A 17,675-nucleotide genomic window follows, 5' to 3' on the forward strand; every position below is an offset into this window, starting at 1 on the left:
CTGCTAGATAAAAAAAATAACAGTAGAGCAGAATGTAAGTAGTCTGTAATAATCTAAAATAAATCATCCAAGAAAGCTGAGGTGACCATATTTCATTCAAAGCTGCATAACTCTGCCCATTTCAGAATTATGACATAACAGAAATTTATATTTATCAGCACAGTTTTTGGAATTCAACCATATTTTTTAACATTTGAAACAGCATGTAATATTCTCCTCTGTTTAGGGATGCTCGCCTGAAAATTCAAGTCTGCTCCTAAATGCTAATGCAAGAGCTAGTTATAGTTCAGTTGAATTTTAACAAGTGTATGGATGGCACATTTCTGTGAAATAAAATTCAGTGTAACTTTCCAGGGTACTTGCTCTGCCAAGAAGTATGTAATTTCCCATGCTAACTGTATGTAATCGTTGGAGGATATCTTGTGGTTTCTAGTGGTAGAGATGGAAAAATATGCCAAAATTAGTCAGGCTAGGTAATGTTATTTTGAGCTCAGTCCTACATAGCACTGAGCATCTCCATCACTCCTTCTTCCTTGCGGGAGACAGCCAGGAGGGAGGCACGGTGGTGTCCAGTTTTCTTCTGTCCCACTTGGGACTGCGGCTGCAGATCCAGAGCAAATGGATCACTCTTGAACCCCAGCTGGAAGTCATGCCCATTTAACTCTCTGTTTGCTCTCTAACCCCTCTCTGCAAAACCATTGCCTCTTAGAAGAAGGATGGCTTTTGGTTTTAACGGAAATCAGTTCGCAGAACTGGGTTAGCAAGTGGCCAGACGAACGGTTCAGCCAGCTGTGCTGGCTGTGCGGTGTCTGCAGCGCTGAGCGGGGGGAGAGGAGATGGATGGAGCGGGGGGAATGCGAAGGCATGAGGGAGGGCTGGATGGTGGGGAGAGCTCGGCTCTGCTGCCGGCTGCGTTGTTTGCTCAGTGACCTCTTAAGCTGCTGGCTCTTGTCAAGGTGGTCTCCCTCTAGCCGTGCCCTCTCTTGTAGTTGCAATGGCATGTCTTGAACCCCTCCACAAACTGGCTTGGCTTGCTAAGGAAGCAGAAAGGTACCCTAGACAAGCCAACAGACGAATCCCCCCTCAGTGTTTTGGCAGAGGAATGACCTGGCCTGGCCGGGCCCACAGAGGAGAAGAAGAGCTCAAATGCGGGAGATGGAGGGCCTGCAGAGCCGGCAGAGGTAGGGTGGGAAGGAGGCCGAGAGGCTGCTCGTTTTGACATGAGGAGCTGCTGGACAGGCTCAGCTGTCCTCCTTAACCACACTCTCAAAATGGGATTTGCAGCAGCCAGAGCGCTGTGCGGGGAACCCGCCAGCCTAGCCACCAGCTAATGCCAGGAAAAACAAGAGCCGTAAATCCTGCCTTTGCTTTGGTTTGCAGGGGAAGGCTTGCTTTGGTTTGGGACTGTCAGCTCAGCTGCTTCCTGGAGCAGCCACATACCCCTTTCTGGCCCCATGTTACTTGCTCATCGTTGCATGAGGTGCTGGTGATGAAGAGGTTCCTCAGCGCGCTTGCTTATGGTGGGCAAATGGGCCCAGAGAACCACATCCATGCTTACCAGGCAGGATGGCTTGGAGAAGGGACTTAAGACCACAGGTTAGGGAATAGGGCACTCACCCGGAAGCAGGGAAATGCGGGATCCAGCCCTGCTCCCAGCACACTAGCCACAGTTCTGATTATGTGCCGACGAGGAGGCTTCTGCAAGCACGAAGGATGGGATTCACCTGACCAAATGTGCATGGCCACCTCTGAGTCACATTTCTAGACTCTATTTATAATCACTGGAGAGAAACGTGTTTGTGCAGGAAACAATTTATCTACTTCCAATGTGGACATTTAAAAGAGATCAGATGAATTGCAGCCTCAGAGCATCTTTCTTTCCACTGACTACAGGGAATTTAGAGAAGCAGCTCATATGTAGATGGCTACACTGAAGGAGCCTGGTTGAGATAAATCTTACAAAAGGTAACTGAGGAATTCAGGGGTATTTTGAGAACACTTCACAATTATATTGCCTGAATTTTCCTAATGGCATCTAAGTCATTTAGTGGATCTGGGTCATGTTATCATACAGGATAGGACCTTTGTTTCCCAGAGTATAATGATTTTCATGTCCAAAAGTGCACTTCATGTTGCATATTCTTATGGAATTTATGGCAAAAAGCCTAGCATGGAGGAAACATAAAACGTCAGAGAATAATCGTCTACTGACTTAAACAGTGAGCAGAATTTGTTTTGTGCAACTCTTTGTCAACCTGAGACTTTTTCGTATCATTAAGATGCATACATTATTTAGATTAGGAAAAAAAAAAGCATATTGAACAATAGTCGGGTAGCCACAAAGCTGGGAAAATGTTTGCAAGGTTTATCAAGTAATTTCCTTTGAAATATTGCAGCCTGATCCTGCCAATTGCAAACCCGATTTCGTTTCCAGGCTGGGAAGATAACAGCTGACCATAGCACACAAGCCTTTGTGCCATCAGAAAGGTGGCCATAGCACACCGGGAGCAAGTTCTTCCCCTCCGAGCTGGTGCGTTACTGCATACTGGGTCATATACATGTGTGCACAGAGCAAAAAACAAAACTAGAAGGAAAGAGAGGAACAGTAACTTGCAGCTATCCAAAGGGCTTGGCTGTATCTCTAAAAGTAAAGGTGTAGTGAAGAGAAGTTATTGTGCCGTTTTCTTAAATAGTATCTGAATTGACTTCTGGTTTTATTTGCTCAGTATAGACCTCTTATGGAAATTATGGGAGAATTAGAATATTGAAAAAGTGAGCTTGGAAAAAAAAAAAGGAACATTGCTGATTGTAGCACAGCTCTGTTCCCCTTATCTGGCGGTGCTGCTGCTCCCTTCCTGCATGGGAGCTACCAAATTTCAAACTGTAAAATAAGTGTCAGGACACTTGTTTTTCTAAAATTTGTGAAGTGACATGACTCTTGAAAGTCTGTGAAGGTTTCTTTTCACTGGAACAGATCTAATAAATGCTAATTCATCCGCAGAAAGAAATAAACATTTCACTCTGTTAAAAACATATCCATATAACAGGTGTGGTCATGATCCAAAAGGGTTGGTGTCAGGGATTGTGGCATATGAATAAGGTCTACACAGGGCCAAATAGGACTGGCAAGTAAAGAGCCCTCTCTCCTCCACAGATTATCCACAGGCAATGACATCTGCTGTGATATGTGGTGGCATTGCTGTGATATTTTCCCATCAATGTCATTCTCAAATTCAGAATTTAGGTCTAAAATCAACATTTTTATTTTTCATTGAAACAGTAATGTCTCAGTAAAAATGGGCTGGGAGTTTTAAGACAGCTCTCCGTTATTACAAGCATCTGAATAAAATGAATTCATGAACAACTAATCAAATTTCAGTATTCTGTACTTACATATCACAGTGTCATGGACTGCGGTCCCCTTCAATCAAATGACAGTTACTTTATAGTGACTACAGTACTAATCATAATGAAGCAACAGGTGGAAAACACAGTAATTTCATTAATTAAACCTCAAGCATGAATTTTCCCTATATCTGAGTCATAGTTTTGGGAAAGAATAACAGAAAAGTTATGTTTGTTATTGGAAGTTACTCCTGCATAGCAGCTTTATCTATTTCCTTTATTTTCTAAGCTTCACACAGTGGTTGGATTCTGATTTAGTTAATGTTCAGCCTATTCAGAAGGGTAAAATTACTGGGGTGAGCTTTATTGCTGTAATGGAGGTCTTGAGAAATTTAAATTGAGAAGTATTCTAATGCATCTCTGTAGAATATTATCTGCCTCACTTCTGAATGCTTTGCTACCGTGTGCAGAACATGGCACATAAGTGGCTTTTGGGGCTTGATGCATTTATGCAAGTGTTTTTCCTTGCCGTCTCCTAGCACAACAAAAAGACACTTGAAGTCTCTTCTTGGGGCTTATTTTTATTGCTAACTTAAATGTAAAGAGACTAAAGTCCACCACAATGCGCCTGTAGGCTTTTTTTTTCAAACGTAGAGGTTGTGATGATTTTCAATGAAAAATTCTGTTGCTAAGGAATTTGTAAATGTTTGTAAAAATCTATTGTTGAAGATGAAGCAAGATTAAATTAAACAAAATTATTTTTGCAACTTCTTGTGGATGGAAATTGTTTATAAGCTTATATTAGCCAGTCAGGGAACATAAACTTTATCCTGTGCTTTAGCCAGCCGGTTCTACAGTGCAAATGTTGAACTGCATCTAATGAATTATCGAAGGAATATGCTCTGTGAACAGTTGCAAATGTTATATGCTGAGATGTGTTCAATACAGTGTTCACTGAGCAACTCTGAAGAGTAATAGTAATAATAATAATAGGAGCCTATTTGCAGACAGTTGCAAGCAGGAGAAATGGCTAAATGCTTCAGTTAAATTATTCCTTATTTGCCTTGTCATACTATGTGGTAACAGTTAATAATATAATGCATTTTAGTAATGGGTTGGGTTGGGGTTTTTTTCTGTATTACTTCCTCTGACCAGATTATTCTCTTCCATTAGCCCATTCTCAGTGGTTTATTTGTTTGCAAAGTCCATCCAATGCTCATAGGCTGAAATCAAACTTGGCTTTCCTGCTACGTCCAAGCGATGAAATAATGTCTTTTTGTGGACACTTTTCCAGCAGATCTACTAGTGGAGGGTTTTGTTGCTATTTTATTGAAATTCTTCCTGGAGGCTTGGTAATAGCTGTGCTGAGTATCAAAACTGGAGATGGATATGGATCTCCTTTACACATTTTTCAGAGAATTTCTAACCCCATTTTCTGACCTTTAATACTATAAGATACTTTAATAAATATTATGATTGAGACTTTCAAACAATCAGACTTAGGATAGTATTAAGTCAGTTTAAAATTACATCCATTCTGTAGTTCAAATACGAGACTTTACACCTCACTAAGCTTTCCTATTTGTATTTAACTAATCTATTACTTTCTGCAGAGGAAAGTATTTAAGCTTGTAGAAAACTGTGTCTTCTCTTAGCTGTTTATAACAGGCTGATTAATGTACTATATTACAAATAATGTGGTATTCTTTTTTTTTTTAAACTAAATCAGTTCATGTCAGACTTTACAGAAATGCTAAAGACACAAAGTATATTCAGATACATCCATTTAAAAGCAGAGAAAGATTGTGCATTTCAGTGAAGCAAGAGGAATTTTAGTGTATCCAATGGATATTGCCACTTGCATAACAATTCACCTCCCTCTGTTGCTAGTGAATATTCATATTCCCATAGTAGGGCTCTTTGTATTTACTGTTCTGCTGAAGTGTGAGATGGCATCCAAGCCCTCTAGCGTTTTATTGGAGTAGGCACGTCATTCACTATGTTATTCTAAGCCTTCCTAAATAGAACAAGCTGAAATGAACAATACTCTTGTCTACCTCTCCTAAAATTCCTTAAAATGTAAATGTAATGTGATACTGACTCCTATATAGCTTCCTCATTTTGTAAAATCACTTATACTGCCTTGACTTGGAATAGGAAGCGAAGTGGGGAGAAGGGAGAGAGTGGTTCTCCGGACCCCAAGCAGAATGTATTTGTAGTCCAGAAAGCAAACTCCAGGAATCACCCGCATTAGAAGAAATAGTTTCTAGTATAACAGCATGCAGGACTGAATTATTATACAGAAAAAAAATTATGTAAGTTATAGGTGATTCCATTCAAGGGTTCTATTTACTGTACAGCTGGAGTACAAACTTTCCAATAACCATCACTGCCTGCCTGTAGAAGCACAGCCTGTAATGATGAACTATAGGCTGCTTATAAAATAAGTAATCAGCATGATTCCTGGCAGTCTTCCCTGCTCTGGCTACCCTTGCCTTCCTGGCCCTTCCCTTGCTCCTTATACCATCCTTCCTGCCTGTGCTCCCCCTCAGGCCTTTTCTTCCTGCTCTTACCGCGCTTTTCATGTGCTGCATCCTTCACTGTTCAGCGCTGGACCTGCTCAAACCATCCACTCTGGCAGCTGCATCTTTTCCGGGAGAGCAGCCCTCACCCCCTGCCCTTACAGCCCCCTTTCCCCGGGGGGTATCGGGTGTTCGCCTCCCCTTCCTCCCTCCTCTCTGCTGCCTTCCCACTCCAGCAGCTCATACCTTGGCTGGTTAAGTAACACCCAAGCGTTGCATGCAAATTTTAGCACACTTTATTCACAGCTGCATTGGCTAAATTTCGCTAAGGGAGCGTTACCAGAGCGATCTGGACCCAAACCAGGACAGCACTAGGTGCTCTCCCTGGCTTTGAGGGGGCTGTTCTCTCGCTGGGATGGAGGGGCTGCTCTTTGAGGAGTCTGGGGCACAGCCAAGTTTCATGCAAAGCCTGAAATCTGGACTCTCCAAGTTAGACCCAGACATGGGGCAAGATGCATCACAGCCTCAGGTGCCACGTTTCAAAACAGATGTAAATAACAACTTCTGTCTTGAAAGAAATTCAAAGCCACCTGCATAGCCACCCTTATCAGCTAGCTTGTTCTCATACAGTTAGCTTCTACAATGTTTGTGTGCAAACAGTGCTTTAAAGTGATCAGGCAGCGTAATTAAGCAAAAATGTACTTTAGAAGCACCAAGTGAGTTTCCTCTTCATCTTGGTGGGAAAAGAGGAAACAGCCATCAGGCCTCACACTTCAGCACGCCAGAGTCGTACGACTCCTGTCGCTGCTCTTCAGTGCCTCTCTAATCAAAGTGCTTCTTTCCAGATCGCAGTTAATGCTTTGGCAAACCCTCATTAGCCTCCAGTGCACTGCAAGGGCTGGGAACGCAAACGTGGAAATAACAACCTGTTGTTCTGATGGGTGGTTATGTGCTGTGCTGACAGCGTACCTGCCGGAGCAGGACTGGCACATGTACAAAATCAGAGACAGGTGCTGGAAAGCTTGTTTTTAACAGCGCTGCAAAGGGCTGAACCTTCAGAGTGTTTGAACGGGAGATGCTCGATCCCCGCAGCAGCTCCGCAGCCGAGGCGCTGCCCGCCCAGCTTCACGGTGCCGCCCGCCAAACTGCTGAGGGCTCCGCCACGTGCCTCGGGACCAGGATTCAAAGCCTACACACAGACCCTGCTAGGTAGTGTAAGGAAATTACTTGGCTGCTTTTATCCACTGTCCTTATTATATATTAATATTCCCAAATACGTAAAGGCATAGGTTTTGTTCTCAGATTATAAGGTGACTTTTGTGCACCATCTGCGTTCTCTAGAAATACGCCGTCAGCATGCTCTGGCCGCAGCCTGCCATTACAGGTAGGCTGTATTTATCCAGTGCCTGTTCCCTAATGAAAACCTCATTGCCACAGGTTTCTGTCAGGGCAGAGGACATGCAGAGCAGCAAATGGGAACCGAGCGTCTCGTTCCAGTTGGATTTCTTTGGCTTTTGTGTCTTGCAACCGTGGTCCGGTTGGGTGTCCTTTTTGTTAGCGTAGTTGTCACACGGGTTTAAAGGACTGATTTCATTTAGCAAATGTTATCAGTAAAGATAATTTTAATCATTCTATAATCTTTTAGTTTTTCAGCGTGACAGGGTTATATTTGCTATTTGTTTTTATTGCAGTCTCTGTTAATTTGAATCTGATTTTTGTTACTTTATTACAGTATTCAGCAGCCACTGCATTTGATAAATATAAATGACTTATGACTTGAAACACTTGAGTGGGACATTATAACTTGTCATTTTGTATTTTGGAAAACAGATTTTCATTATTTTGTCAGGCAAACTTTAAGCTAAAATGCCCCTACCGGTAAATGAACAGCATGACTTACGTTGGCCAGGAGATCTAAAGTAATTCGAGTGAGCCAACTGCAGTGCTTGCTTTGTGCATTTTACGCAGGCGATACTTCCATGAAAAATAATGATGCTTAGAACCACCTTTTCATGGGTTTTTTTTCTCTGCCCCTCCACACATCAGCAGGTACAAGAACTCGTTTTACAGGCGTATATGCGTGTGTAGATACGGCGTAGGGATGGGGTATATTTCAGATGGCACCAGCTGCCTCTGATGCAAGAGGAGGGGAATGCAATTACTTCTGTGGAAGTCTGTACATATTTGCCAGAATTTATAAATGTTTACAAGTAACTGGTCTTCACATAAGCAGGGCCCTCAGGGAGTGCTAGGCCCCCATCTGCTGGAGAGTTTTATGTCAATTCTGGTGATTTTTAGGTTATTTTCCCTGCATTTTTCTCTAAGAATTATCATAACTTGGCTTTCTTACTTAAACGTTGATAGTGCCTGGAGAGGCAAAGGCCTGATTGTTCGGAGTACTCTACGTACATATGGTGAGAGACAGTTCCTCTCCCAACAAGTTTTCTATCTAAATAAACAAGGTTAACAGGGCTGGGAAGAAGCAGTAACTCCCCATTTCACGGAGGAAGCACCAGTAAGTGAGAGGAGTTGAGCACTGAGCCCCAATCCTGACAGGCACCAAAACGCTTGCTCCTGGCAAGGGCAGAGGTTTTTGGAAAATATTTTCAAGTTGAAAACAGTTGGAAGTGTACTTCAAGAAAAATAAACATTGCAATCTGCTTGGATAGCTAAGGAGGAATGGCACAGAACTCGGCATCCCAGGGGTTGTGGGGATTAACAACTTTCAGCTACTTTTATGCCCTTTTGGGGATATTCTGTGGCCTCCTGAGTAAGTTTGGTAGCTTAATTTGCAGCTCTTCGGTGCTGTAGTGCTGCCTAGAGCTGCGCGTTTGACTGGAGTCTCTTGACTGTACTTACACAGCAAAAGCCTTGATGTGACCGAACTCTGACTGCGAAGTGACCCCTTCCTCCGTGGTTTCGAGGAGCCTGAGAAGGTAGCTGAGATGTCTGCCTCAGCATTTGCAGGGAAGGCTTGCTCGACAAGCTTCTCGCATGGCTGGCAGCAAAACAAATGGGGACTCTTTCTGGGATGCAGCTTCTCTTCTGTGCACTGTTAGTTGGGATGTAGGAGCATGACATGGGAGGATGTAACTAAGACATTGAGAACAGTCAGGCTTGTATAGAAATTCCCTCCTTTGCCCCATCTTTCCCCCAGCGCGGCCGCTGCAGAAAGCAGCCGTGAGAGTGCTCCTGGGACCTGCCTTACCTGCCAGCCACCTCATGGCAGTGTTCTCCAGTGGCTGGAGGAAGATGAATTGCACACTTGAATTTTGCACACAACTTTAAGGGCACCTCTAATTATGAATGCCCTACAGGTTACAGTTAAAAATTGTGAAAAAACATGGGAAAAAAATTGGCACTTGAAATTGTAACATTGGGAGTGTTTAAAAACAGACATTTGTCATCAGCAGGGAAGTATTTAAGGAGGTGATTCTTATCCTCTTTCTTATTCTTATTCTAGATTCTTATTCTTAGTCTTATCCTCTTCTCCCAGGTAAGTGTAGGAGTGGATGAAGAGGGAAGGTCTCTGGTTCTGTGCAGAAGCCCCTCTGTCCAGTGGAGATAGCATTCCCAGGGGAAAGCATCCAGGTTTTGGGATTCTTTGGGAAATCTGCTGTTTCTCCTCTATGAGATCTAAGAAAACCTTCACAGACCTGCCTGAAGAAACTAACATGAAGCTGGGCCCAGGTGGTGCCAGCAAAGAATAGTTACACTTCATCACACAGTGTAGCTTGAAGAGACCATCAGGGCTATAAATGCAGCTGCCTGCTTATAACATTGAACTGATTTGCAGGGGAAATGAATCGCATTTAGGTAGAATCCCATTTATTGCTGCAAATTAAATTTGAAAGTGACTGGATTCACCTGATTCCTCTGAAGTCCTGCTTTCATTCTGTGACCCGATGTGGTGCAGAAAGGATCAAACAATCTCTATTTAAAAAAAAAATAAAATAAAGAGAGAGAGAGAGAGAAACTGTACTCAAACCATAAAAAGGTTTTTGGTTTCTTCAAAAGAAGAAAGGCAGTCTTGCCATAAGTTCGGTAAACTGCATTTATAGTGCTTATGCCCACAGATTTAGCTTGTAACAGGGAAATGTGCTATGTTTAAATACCCAGAAGGAGTCTGGAAGACAGATTTGTCCTGATAGCTTGTCATTTACCAAAATGGGTAGTGATAATTGGACACAGGAGACGCTTGCAGATCAGCCTTTAGTGACAGTGCTGATAGTTACTGAAAGCATAAAATATCTCATGGTGGAGCTTCAGTGCCTTTTCTCTGATCAGCCCGGGCGATGTCCCCAGCAAACACCATATGCACCATTGCCAACTGCATTTTATCAAGATATTCTCAGTTCAATCCCTTTCCTATTCTTTAAAATATTGTACAACTGTGCATATTAAAATTTACAGAATATTAATGAAATTGGAGAAGTGTAAGATAGGGATGGATAAACCCATCCTTCTGAGGTTGCCTTTGGCTCTGATGGCTCAGGCCTGGAGTACAGCAGGCATCTTAATTACCTGCCAGGTTTATACCTGTTTTCCAAACATTGCTACCCTTGATCAGCATTATACCACTAATCTTCACCTTGTAGCCACCCCTTTGGTATTCTGTGCCACGGCACTGAAAGCTGCTGTGGTGGAATGGACCAAGATGAAGAAGAAAATAACTTCTTCAAAGAGTGAAAAATCACAATTAACAGAGAATCTGGGTGTCAAAAAGACTCCCAATTTTCTTAATTAGAACCTTTTATTTTGCATTGCTTGTAGGTGTCACTTGCTGTAACTTTTTATTTAGTTTATGCTTTTTAAAAAGTGTGTTATTATTTTGTAGGGCTCTGTACATAACTATGATATAATGGTAGAAATCTCAGGAAAAGGTTGTGTATCATTCTGAATTCTCCAACTACACTTCTGCCCATCAAGTAACTCATAAGAACTGGCATTTTTTTACTGTTTTTTACATGCTTGGGTTCCATATCTTAGATGCAGGATACTTATCTCCTTGCTCTGTACTGCTTTTTCTGCATTTTTAACTACTCCCTTTCCTGCTGCTCGCATAGGATACACAACACTGCCTGCAGTGGGTGCCTAGATTGCTTAGTTGTAACATTTGGCTGTCTAAGGAGCTGCTGAAAATTATATTCAGATGAAGCTAAATTGCCAGCTAAATATTGAATTGAACAGTAGATGATGAAGTCCCATGTGATATTTTATTATTAATCTCATCAGGAGGTTGTAAAGAACAATACCAATAATTAGTCAGCCTTCTAACCCCGCAAAACAGAATCTGTTAGTTATATTACCTTTCATAGTGTGTTTAATTAATAACTTCCTACTGTCCTCATCATATATTATGACGTGAGAAGGACTGCTGGATCTTAATGAAGGTATTATATGAATTAAATAATACAATTTAACTGAACAGGTTAAACATTTATTTATTCAGATCTAAACCAGGGCTCAGTAGGTTAGTGTGTGTGATATGACAGGTAACTTTTTGGTTTTTAAATGAGACCTTGGATTAATGGATGCTGCAAAGATTTAAGAACTTACTTTGCTGTCCTTCTGCTTATGTTGTTACCCTAGATATAAGATAGTCAGGCTGTACGTTATATTCATATCTACTGCTTCTAAGACAGATGACCTGAATGTAGCAAAAAGGTAATTTTATAATATAATGATAAGAATTTATAAGGATAAGAAATGAGGCCAGTAGCTAGCCTATAATGAAGGTTCTTTCCGAGGAAAGGATCCCTGTACAGGAGAGCTGTTAAGATCTGCTAAAGTAAATGGGATTTAGGCATATACATAAAGTTAAACACATACCTTAGTGTTATTATTAATCAAGATAAGAAAGTATGTTGAAGTTCGTAATTGAGTCAAGAGAAAATGTTTGACTATGTTTCCCTTGACTTGTTATGGCTTCAGTAAACTGTGTGCTGCAATCACATCATTTTACCCAAAAGTTGTTGGGAATAAAAGATCCAAGGGAGTTCAGTAACACAGACTGGCTCAAGTTCTTCAGAGAGCACAAACACTAAATACATTTATAGATTTAACTTTAAAGCATTTTGCTAAAAATTAATTTAAAATTTGTTGCTATGTGCTAGAAATGGTTTCTCTGACCATACATTCCATGTATGTATGAGTTCCAGGTTGGCTCTGTGCTTTGAACTGATAAATATTTACTTAGCATGTTGTTGTTTTTTTCTCTCGTCACTAAGCTGATGACTGGCTAGTATGGGTCTGGTGTGAAGAGAAGTGCCATCTCAACCAACCCTTCTTAAAGTATGCTAGATGCTGAGACTGTTTTAGTCCTGTCCCCTCAAATGCTCACTACAAGCCACAAATTGGCCTTTTAAGAAAGCATAGCATATGCTGTAGAAACACAGGAAGGCAATTAAAGCTTCAAATAAAGGAAAAAACCAAGGTAATGTTGAATGTCCAGTATGATCTGTCAGTATTTAAAATTAAGGTTGAAATCCCATCCCTAGCTTTCTTCCTACAGATTGGTTTGGATAAATATGTAAAAGAGAGAACCCTGCTTTTGCTCTTAGGTATCTTCAGTTTTTAATTTATTGTTTTGTCTTTGGCCCAATTAGGCCAACTCCGATAAGCTTAATGTTACCATCCTTTTCTCAAACTTTTGAGGAGAAAGGGGCGTACTAGTTTTCAAGCTTTAGGGCTTGCTTTCTTTTCTTGTTTGTTTTGTTTTGGGGTGTTGGGTTTTTTTATGAGAAGTTTTTTTTTTCATGTGTCCATGTGTCTAAGATGCTGAGAGCCAGGCTAGTGGGTCTCTGAGGTATCTGATAGATATTCAAAAACATTGTAAACTGTATTTATTACTCTGTGTAAGATGCAAGGCTAACGGGATGAATCGATAATGCTCTGCATATACACGCTGTGTTTAGCTAGTTCCGCATAAGTATGAGTGGAAATTTTACTTATTGTTTATCTAATACTTAATTAACCAGCTAAGTTAGTTCTGGGTATTGATTTTACACTGTCAGTAAATTTGATAAATCTTTTTACAACTATTTAATTGTTTATTTTTTGTTTGTAGATAACAAAATTAAAAGTCATGGCTGAGACATTCAGCTGCCAGGAATGAGCACACATCTATACAAACCCAATAATAATGCTTTTCTCCTGAAATTCTTTGCAGAAATCAAACGGGAGTCTGATCTACATACTCACATGTATCTAAATGTTGAATTCTTTACAAGTTGAAAATAATAAACCTCTAATATTACAGGCAGATGTCTGAATTTGGAGTAAGATGACCACTTAGATGTCCTAATGAGGAATAATCCAGGTGAAAGTCGCAGCCACAATTAACTGTCCTGTGACTATTTTAAATTGAGTTAAAGATGCTTGAAGGTGCACAGAACCACCGCAGGGTAGAGAACAGTGATCTAAGAGCCTACGCAAGCTTCACCTAAAGTTAGTAAGTCAGAGTCCTGACGTATACTTCTGCGAGTAGGCATTGTTCCTGGGTGAGTAAATGGTGAAGAAAAGCGTGTTTGGAGCAATGCTGGTTAGGAATGATGTCCTGCTGCTCATTTAGATCATGAACTGTTTGTCAATACTAACAATTAGTGGGCTAAAGATTCCATTGACCACATGACAAGAATCAATATACACAGTACTTGTTAGTTATTTACCACAGAGTGTATTAAAGCCTATAGATTCACCATAAATCCTTTAAAGCTATCCTGCTATGATCCTTGCCACAACATGCATTGACACATCAATAAATCCTTTTGACAAGGGCGATATGCGAAAATCAATACCAGTTTATCAGCTATTTCCATGTAGTCTTTTCTACAAAGGTTTAAAGATCTTTTCCCAAAGCTGTATAACTGACACAGTGTAGGGACAGATCTTGTATCAAAAAGTGACCTTGATTAATGCCATTCACTTGTAGAATTTTGTAAATCCCATACAAGGGACATAAAACCGTTTCTGATGAGGTTCACTGTTTGGAAAGTGCTTTTCAAAGCTTTTACTGAAACTATATTTTTTTTTTTTTTGTGAAAGCAGATGAACCTTCTGTATGCACACAGAATGAGTTAGGCTTTTTTTTCTCAAAGAAAAAGAAGTTTCTCCTGCTGATAGAAAATTGTCAGGTGTTTCCTTTTCACTAAGCTATTTTCTACAATGTAAGGGCCATCACCAAAGGCTGTGATGTGTACTTATTCTGCTATACAAACTTTACTGCATTATAAAAATATATTTAAAACATATGTGTATAATACAAAAGTATACGATTTAGGCAGAGTAGACCTCTTTTTCTAGCTGGTTCTTAGTGCTTGAGGAACTTCGAGCTGATCCCATCTGATTTCAAGTGTCAAGCAGTCTTTTAAAAATCTAGGCTCCTTAGGCTTCCAGTGGTTGGTTATCTTTCATGTCTAAGTAACAGATTATTAAGATTTTTTACACTGATTCCTTCTATGCACACTTTCCTCCAAATGTATGCAGTTGTTTTATCCTGAGGTTGTATACATTACTTGTTTTACCAGCAAGTTCTAATTGTCCTGGAGGATGTAATAAACTTGGAGACTAATGGAAAAAAAGAAATCTCCCTAAAACCAGAAACATATCTGAAGCAAAACTTAAACAGAAAATAATAGCTGCATTAGTAACATTAATTGTTATGCTTTCTAGATTAAACTTTTTCCCCCTTTCTTGCACAACAAATGAACAATTTGGATTCCAAAGTAGGCAAAATATTTAATTAGTTCTGTGTCTTGCACACAGGGGCATGTAAGTCATGCAGCAGCTTAAAAACAATCTCAAACCCCACAGAGAGGAAAGGATAAGGAAGCCTATTACATGGCTCTTTGGGAGTACCTCTGCCAAAGTCAGCTTTGATAGAAGCAAATCCAACTCCCACTTCAGTCAATGGGAGCTGGCGTTGCTAATGGTAGGGTTCGATTCTGCCCCTTTCATAAATTTTTCCTGTGAAAGTTGAATGTATTGCGTGTTACAACTCAGTGCAAATGTTTCCTGTAAAGTTTTCTACTTTAGAATAAGGAATAAGAAAGCTTTGGCATACCTTGTGGTGGTTTTAAATGAACTGATGCAAAATATAACTGTAACATTCATGATGGGAGATTCTGGTCTCTCAGTCTCCCCCTGCTCCATGCTAGACAACATTTTACTATAAAAATCTTACCTAAAACCTGCGCTCTAAAATCTCAATTATTCTGCTATGCGTATGATATAATATTACACATTGTGTTATCTGCCCTTCTTTCTCCCCTTTTCCTCACTTCTCCTTCATTTCTCCTTTATGTTGTTCCCTCTGATGAATCTCTAAGTACTGATAAATGTAATGTATTAAATGGCAGTAAAATACAGGGAAAACTGTATATTGTTTAACTACCTTGTTTATGGTGATAAAGATATTTCAATGGCATCCCCTCCCTGGTTTAGGTACATGAAGTATCCTTAAAACTAATCAGTGAATTTTTCCCTTTTCACAAAGGATTTGTTAAATACGTTCTCTCTGTCTCTCTCTCTCTCCTTTAAAGTGGAAAACTCTATTTTCACTCAGAGCTGCTCTTTCCCATTAGAGTAGTCTGGATTTCTCAGTGCACAACCAGGATGGGCTTCTGATATGTGCTGCAGGGACTGCAAGCTGAAAAGGGAGCAGTGCATGAAGAAAAGGGTGGAATAAAATCCACATAAACAACTGAAGAACAATGATCCCTGAATGAAAAACAAGGTAGAGTAGCCTTGGGCAACAGATAACCCAAGCTCCAGTTGACCTTGGCAGCAAGACAGGGTCTTTATAAGGACAGAATCCTCCAGCAGTTTCATGAGTTGGGCCCCAGTGTGAACCTTGCATCTATTGTTATTTTATATCGTCTTTTCTTTTTTTTTCTCTGCTTAAATGTATGTATTGCTCAAGTGTATTTATTATGGCTAATAGAAGTAAACTCTCTAAGTACGCTTGAGCTCTCACAAGTCTCTCAGACTCCAGAGGACTGATGAAATTCAGGACTGTTGGGTTTTTTGTTTCAAAACTCTTTAAGCCAGGGAAAATTAGACACTAGTTCTGCACCAGCAGGGTTGAATTTTGGGCATAAGAGCGGTCTTGCTTTTCATTTTGGCATAGTTGTAGACTATATCTTTCGCCCTTTCTGCTGTGAATCTGCAGTTAAACTAACAGCAGAGGATGGAAAGGCAGCCGTTTCAAGCACGTCAGTTGGCAGCGACAAGAACTTAAGCATGAACAGATTTGTTGAGGCAGCTTTCCCAGCCTATTCAGTAAAGGCAACCAATTCTGAGCCTTGTGTACTATGAGCTGATGAGGTCTATTAAATATCCTCACATAAAACACGCCAGGGGCCAGTGTAAGGGAAAGAAAGGAGTATTCATTTAGAGACCTAGGTTCAAAACTGTCAACAGTTCTGTCTCACCAAGGCTACTTGTTTGACTATTCGTTTGCAAAGGTTGCATGAATGCATATTACTTTAAAATTGTAAAGTCTGCATGAATTTTTTTATCGTATAGTAATTTTGACATTTCTTTGGCTATAACAAATGATCATTCTGTTGCACCCACAGCTGGTATATATGGATGAAACTCTGGCCAGCTGAGAGAGGAAGATTGCTTGGTGGTGTTTCTGTTACAGACACCATTTACCCTATGCACCTGTGTTGTTGCATGAGAAGAACTTTTAAAAGTGACAATATATCAACAAGTGTCAAATGCTTGTGAACTAAGCCGTACAGGATAAAAATGTGTTACCATGGTGTTTTGATGTTTTAGCAGTTTTAAATGTTAATATCACTTAAGAGAGTGAATTGCAAGTTTTAATTGATGATTGCAAAAGGATCATTTCTACCATTTGAAGCATTTTGTGTATACCTTCATTTAAAACTGATCAACTAATTTCCAATGTGTTTATTTTTAAAAGAATGAGTCCTATAGCTTCAAAAAGCACACTAGTAAAAATACTGTTAATTTGTAATGCTTCTGAAAATAAAGGGGTCTTCTGGTCGCATAGTTAAAAAAGAGACGGTTGTCATATGGCTAGACTGATAAATTATTACAGGGAGCAAAAGCAGAGAGAAATTTTGTCAGTCTTCTGCTGATTGTGCCCACCCTGATCAGATTTTGCTGCAGAGGGGGTGCAGTGGTAGAAATCTGTGCAAAAAAAACCTTCTAAGAAGTACTGCTGCACATAGCTGTGCAGAGAACCATGAGGTCTCTTCAGAACATGATTATCCCTGTAGTTGGCAGTTTGGGTTAGAAGCAAAGTTAGAAGTTTGTTTGTAACAAATGGCAAGGAGCAAGAGAGAGGATTCCAGAGGCAGGGATTTACGTGGTAGTCAGGAAGATGGTTTTATTTTTGCCCTCCAATCTGACCTACTTTCTTTGCTTTAGTTGTTTCATTGTTTTACATGAACCATGATGTAGCAAGTGTATTAAATAAGTAGCAGTGTTTTGGCAAGAAGAGGTTATATTTCAGTAGAAAGACTATATTAATTGCTTTAGAGAGTTTGTAAATCCACTAGTAGAGATACCTGAAGTCTGACAATGCTGCATAGATATTTAACCGAATTAATGATAAGGTGTAAAAGCACACCAGTCTGTTAGGTGGGGAGGCAACAACGACATTTTGGTTTCACCTTCAGTTGTTGTGTGACAAAACCAAACCGCACCACCTATTTTTCAATTTGTGCCTTGCAAAGGAGGGATGATGGAATATTTTACTTCTTTCCAAGTATATGATGGTAGCGTGCTAAAATACTCAAAGCTTTTTTCTTCAAGAAAAAATATTTCCACCCT

At 40.3% G+C, this 17,675-nt stretch overlaps 1 protein-coding gene across 3 annotated transcripts in view; it reads left to right on the forward strand.

Moving 5' to 3' along the window:
• Positions 1-17,675, forward strand: part of LDB2 (LIM domain binding 2) — a 228,361-nt gene that overhangs the window by 36,160 nt on the left and 174,526 nt on the right. The gene's annotated exons all lie outside the window — the stretch shown is intronic.

Source organism: Pelecanus crispus, chromosome 4, assembly GCF_030463565.1.
Source record: "Pelecanus crispus isolate bPelCri1 chromosome 4, bPelCri1.pri, whole genome shotgun sequence".
Taxonomy (NCBI): Eukaryota; Metazoa; Chordata; class Aves; order Pelecaniformes; family Pelecanidae; genus Pelecanus; species Pelecanus crispus.